Below are 6,031 nucleotides of genomic sequence, written 5' to 3' on the forward strand. Positions count from 1 at the left end.
ATTTATATTTATTATGACTACTGATATATTTGGATTTATTTCTACCACCTTATTTTTATATTTCTTATCATCCTTCCTTTTAATGCATTTTCCTCCTTTCTTATCTTTTCCTTGATTATTTTTTCATTTCCTCAATCCATTTTTCTGCATCTCTTCTGGTTTCAAATGTATACACCCTAACTCTCTTTTATTATTATTAGTTACCCTTGAAATTTTACCATACACATTTAATTTAGCAAAAAGTTAAAGAAGATCTTAAATGCTCTCTCAAATACTACAAAGAACATATAGCAGCTTACTTCTGTTAAACTCCATCCAGACTAACCAACTAAGTGTTGTCAGCATTGTAGTTGTGACTTTTTTATGCCTTCATTGAATATTTTTCTTATTTTATGCAGGGAGTGTTGTAACTACATAAGTGTTTGTGTTTCATTTGCCCTCCTGTTTCCTTCTTGCCTCTCAGACCATCCTTTCAAGATAATTTTGAATTTGCCTCCTTCCTGAAGTACATCCTCCTGGAAAACTGGTTCTCTCCTCACAACGCTTCTGACCCCAAATGTGTAGGGTTTCCACACCAAGCAATTCTCCAGTTTTCTGCGGACACCAACAGAAAACTTACAAGTCAATTCAATTCTGACACTAACCACCTGGAGTCAGCATAGATCTGGAAGGTCAAGGGCTCAGTCCCACGAGTCTGCCCCCACTTCAAACACCAATCATAAGTAATGGGTCCTCAGCATACCCATACTTCTGTCTAAGTTTGCTACAAGTTGGGGGTTCCACCTCCTCAGATTTGATAATTTGCTATAATGGCTCACAGAGCCCAGGGCAACACTTAGTATTACTGGTTTATTTTATTTTATTTTTTTTAAGTAAGCCCCATGCTGGACATGGAGTCCAATGTGGGGCTTGAACTCACAATCCTGAGATCAAGAACTGAGCTGAGATCAAGAATCGGATGTTTATGGGGCGCCTGGGTGGCGCAGTCCTTAAGCGTCTGCCTTGGCTCAGGGCGTGATCCCAGCGTTCTGGGATCGAGCCCCACATCAGGCTCCTCCGCTAGGAGCCTGCTTCTCCCTCTCCCACTCTCCCTGCTTGTGTTCCCTCTTTCGCTGGCTGTCTCTCTCTGTCAAATAAATAAATAAAAATCTTAAAAAAAATAAAATAAAAAGAATTGGATGTTTAACTGACTGAGCCACTCAGGCACCCCAGTATTACTGGTTTCTTATAAAAATCTATTGTAAAGGATAAAAACGAACAGCCAGTTGAAGAGGTACCTAGAGGGAGGTCCAGAAGGGTCCTCTGTAGAAGAGCTTGTGTCTCTATGGAGATTGGGGTACTTTATTCCCCCAGCACGTGGATGCATTCACCAACCCAGAGGTGCTCTGAACCCATGTCTTTTAGGGGTTTTTAATGCAGATTTCACTATGTAGGCATGATTGATTAAATCATTGACGGTTGTTGGTTAACTTAATCCCCAGCACTTCTCCTCTCCCCAGAGGGCGGGGCGGGGGGGTGGCGGGGGGGATCCAACCCTTGAAGCATGCCTTGGTCCTTTTGGTGACCAGTCCCATTCTGAAGCTATCAAGGGGGCCCGAGCCACAGTCATTTCATCAGCATGCCAAAAGACACTCTTTTCACTCCAGAGATCCCAGTGATGTTACAAGTTCTTGTGTGAGGAACCAATAGGAGACCAAGGCCATATTCCGAGGCCATATATATTAAAATAAAAAATGCTCCTACCACCCTTAACCCTCAGGAAATTACAAGGGTTTTAGGAACCTGGGCCAGGAAGTGGGACAAGGAGCAAATATATATTTCTTACTATCTCATCACATCGTTTAGAAAGTTTCTTGGAGTTAAATTCTGTTTTTATTACCTGGAATGTTTTACCCCAGCTTCATTATCATTCAGTTCTGGGGTGATAGTTAAATTTTTTTTTTTTTTTTTTTTTTTTTGAGAGAGAGAGAAAGAGAGAACATGAGGGGAGGGGCAGAAGGAGAGAGAGAGAGAGAGAGAGAGAATGTCAGGCAGGCTCCGCACTCAGCACCGAGCCCAACTGGAACTCAATCTCACGACCCTGAGATCACAACCCAGGCCAAAATCAAGATTTGGACGCTTAACTGATTGAGCCACCCAGGTGCCCCTGGAGTGATAAGGAATTTTTTCCAAGTCTTAACATATACCACCTTTTTCTAGTTTCTGTTTTTGCTGTTAAGAAGTTGGCTCTCATTCTACGTATAATTTCTTTGTGGAGGTCTGTTCTAATCTGGGTACTTTTCAGGCTTCTCTTTCACTACAATGAGTCAAAGTCAGCAGTTTTTTAAATGTAATTATATATTCCGTGCTTCTGGGATCCAAGGATTCATGTTTTGCTTTGTTCACACTATTCTTTTTTTTTAAGTAATCTCTGCACAATGTGGGGCTCGAACTCACAACCCTGAGATCAAGAGTTGCATGTTTTACAGACCAAGCCAGCCAGGTGCCCCAGTTTTGTTTTGTTTTTTTTCCTCATCAATTCTAGAAAATATACAGCAATAAACTCTTAAAATGTTGCTTCTCCTTGTGGCGCCTGGGTGGTTCAGTCTGGTAAGTATCCTACTCTTGGTTTCGACTCAGGTCATAATCTCAGGGTCGTGGGATCGAGCTCCTGTCGGACTCCAAGCTCCGTGGGGAATCTGGTTGAGATTTGTTCCCTCTGCCCTTTCACCCATACTTGTTTCTCTCTCTCTCAAATAAATACATAAATCTTTTTTAAAAAACCGTTGCAGGTGCCTGGGTGTTTCAGTCTAAGTGTCTGCCTTCGGCTGAGAGGCTGAGGTGGGCTGGAGTCCTGCTTTGGGCTCCCTGCTCAGCAGGGAGTCTGCTTCTCCCTCTGCTCCTCCCCCTACTCGTGCTCTCTCTCTCTGTCTCAAATAAATAAATAAAATCTTTTTTTTAAAGATTTATTTATCTATTTATTTATTAGAGAGAAAGAGAGCACAAACAGGGAGAGTGGCAGTCAGAGGCAGAGGGAGAAGCACACTCCCCACTGAGCAGGGAGTCCAATGCAGGACTGGATCCCAAGACCCCGGGATCATGACCTGAGCCAAAGGTAAACGCTTAACCAAGTGAGCCACCCAAGCATCCCACGAGGTCTACCTTTTAAGAAACCACCAATGTTGCAAAAACAATATTGTAACACCTAATCCATCATACTGCCAGAAGCAGCAGTCCAGGCTAAAATATCCAATTGTTCATTTTTACCATTTGTAATACATTAACGGAAATGTATTAAAACTCAGTTAGGGGCGCCTGGGTGGCCGAGTCAGTTAAGTGTCTGTCTTTGGCTCAGGTCATGATCCCAGTGTCCTGGGATCCAGCCCCGGTAGGGCTCCTTGCTCAGCCGCGAGTCTGCTTCCCCCTCTCCTTTCGCCTCTCTCCCCCCACTTCTGTGCGCGCGCGCACGCGCTCTCTCTCTCAAATAAATAAATGAAATCTTTTAAGAAAATCAGTCAATACAACCAATCCTATGTTCAGCTTATCTAAAGAAAGGTTTCCTTTTAGTTAACAGGGCAGATTTTAATTTTAGGAAGCATTTTAATCTTCTTACCTGTTGATCATTTTTCCTTTTTCCAATTTAATCTTCCTTATTATTTTATTTTTTTAAAGATTTTATTTATTTATTTGACAGAGCAAGAAAGCACAAGCAGGGGGGGAGCAGCAGAGGGAGAAGCAGGCTCTCCGCTGAACAGGGAGCCTGATGCATCAATCCAAGGACCCTGGGATCTTGACTTGAGCCGAAGGCAGATGCTTAACCAACTGAGCCACCAAAGCGGCCCTTCATTATAATTTTATTAAAATTAGGGGCGCCTGGGTGGCACAGCGGTTAAGCGTCTGCCTTCGGCTCAGGGCGTGATCCGGGCGTTATAGGATCGAGCCCCACATCAGGCTCCTCCGCTATGAGCCTGCTTCTTCCTCTCCCACTCCCCCTGCTTGTGTTCCCTCTCTCGCTGGCTGTCTCTATCCTGTCGAATAAGTAAATAAAATCTTTAAAAAATAAAAAATAAAAAAAAATAAAATTGAATTACACCGGCATAAAAAAGATGGGAGCTCCTTTAGATTAAAAGAAACTTAAGGGGCGCCTGGGTGGCTCAGATGGTTAAGCGTCTGCCTTGGCTCAGGTCATGATCCCAGGGTCCTGGGATCCAGCCCTGCATGGAGCTGCCTGCTCAGCGGGGGGGCTTGCTTCCCCCCTCCTTCTACTGCTCCCCCTGCTTGTGCTGTCTCGCTCTCTGTCAAATAAATAAATAAAATCTTAAAAAAAAAAAAAAAAGAAAGAAAGAAAAGAAAAAGGAAAAAAGAAACTTAAGAGATACAATGTCTAAATGTGTTTGGTCTTTGGATTCTAATGCAAATAAAACAATTGAAAAAAGCCATTTTGAGAGAATTGGGGAAATTTGATTGTGGATTTAGTGTTAGATGACACCAAGAAATAATTTTGTTAGGGGTGATAATGGCATGGTGGCCATGTGTGAAAATGTCTGCAACTTTTTAGAGAGGTCTGCCAGGGATGTAGAAGTAAGATGATAGGATGTTGGGGCTCTGCTTTAAAAGGCTTTGGCAAAGAAAATAAAAGCAAAAAGGGATGGGTAAGGTAAATGTGACAAAATGGTGATACAACTGTATGCGAGAGGAAGGCACCCTTTTATCTTGAAGTATGATGCCAAAATGCACTGGGGCAAGTTGCGCTGATTCACACCCCCTCTAGACTATGTCTGAGCCTCAACTCTCCCACCCTCATGGACATTATTCTTTCCAATATCCATTAACATGACAAAGGTAAAACGCTTTTTAATTGGGGCGGATAAGCAGTTTTCTGATATTTGTTTGCCATTTTAAATTGTTTTGTGTGGGGGAAGATCCTCCTTACCATTAAAAAATATATATATTTCTAGGGGCGACTGGGTGGCTCAGTTGTTAAGCATCTGTCATCGGCTCAGGTCATGATCCTAGGGTCCTGGGATCGAGCCCCGCATTAGGCTCCCCTGCTCCGCTGGGAGCCTGCTTCTTCCTCTCCCACTCCCCTTGCTTGTGTTCCTTCTCTCGCTGGCTGTCTCTGTCAAATAAATAAATAAAATCTTTAAAAAAATTATATATATATATATATATATATATATAATTTCTATTTCCCTAAGTTTTTATTGATGAGTAACATGTATTTGTGTAGTAAATTTCAGTCAACATATGTGTTACAAATTACTTTCCCAGTTTATCGTAATTTTTTTCCAACTCGGTTTATGGAGTCTTGGACAAATTGATCAATATTTTACATTTTCTGGCTTTGCTGTGATGATAAACTCCTTTTCCAGGCTTCAGGATTGTACAGTGTGTTTCTTTATTCCTTCAGCTATTTTTAAGGTTTCATTTGTTGCATTTACATTTTTAATCCACCTGGAATGTATTTATGTTCTAGGCCAGTTTCTGGCCGCTCTCCCAGAAAACAACAATCAGGTGTTGCCTAGCAACCGCCACTGGGGTTGGAATTCGGCTTCTTTGAGGGGGAAGAACAGCTGCACTCCCCTCCAAGTGGACTGCAACCTCGAGCGTTGCCTAGTAACCCATTGCAGAGGATGTGATTGGACCCTTCACACAACCCTCCCCCCATCTCTCCGCGCCAGAAAAAATTTAACTAGAAACCTAATCTCTCCGATAGAAAACTAGGGCAGCGTATGCGTTGCATAGCAACCAGGTCTCCTGGCCCTCCTATTAAGACCAGAGTCAGAACTAGCGCCTCGCTCAAAGATGGCGGCCAGCTGCTCCTCTCTCGATATGTGTCATTCCACAGTCCTGACAATAATTCAATCTTCCCCGTCAGGCCCGCGAAGAGGTTCGCTATGCTCTTAATCTGCACACGGTGGGTACGAACGAGGATGGATATAGAACCAACGCGCCTTGCGTGCCCCGCACAAACATGGCCGCAGGCGCGTCAAGCAGCGGCGCTAAGACGTCTGGCGCCGGTGTCCGCGCAGCGCAGGCGCACTTCCGCTCA

Source organism: Ursus arctos, unplaced genomic scaffold (genome assembly GCF_023065955.2).
Source record: "Ursus arctos isolate Adak ecotype North America unplaced genomic scaffold, UrsArc2.0 scaffold_19, whole genome shotgun sequence".
NCBI classification, from domain to species: Eukaryota; Metazoa; Chordata; class Mammalia; order Carnivora; family Ursidae; genus Ursus; species Ursus arctos.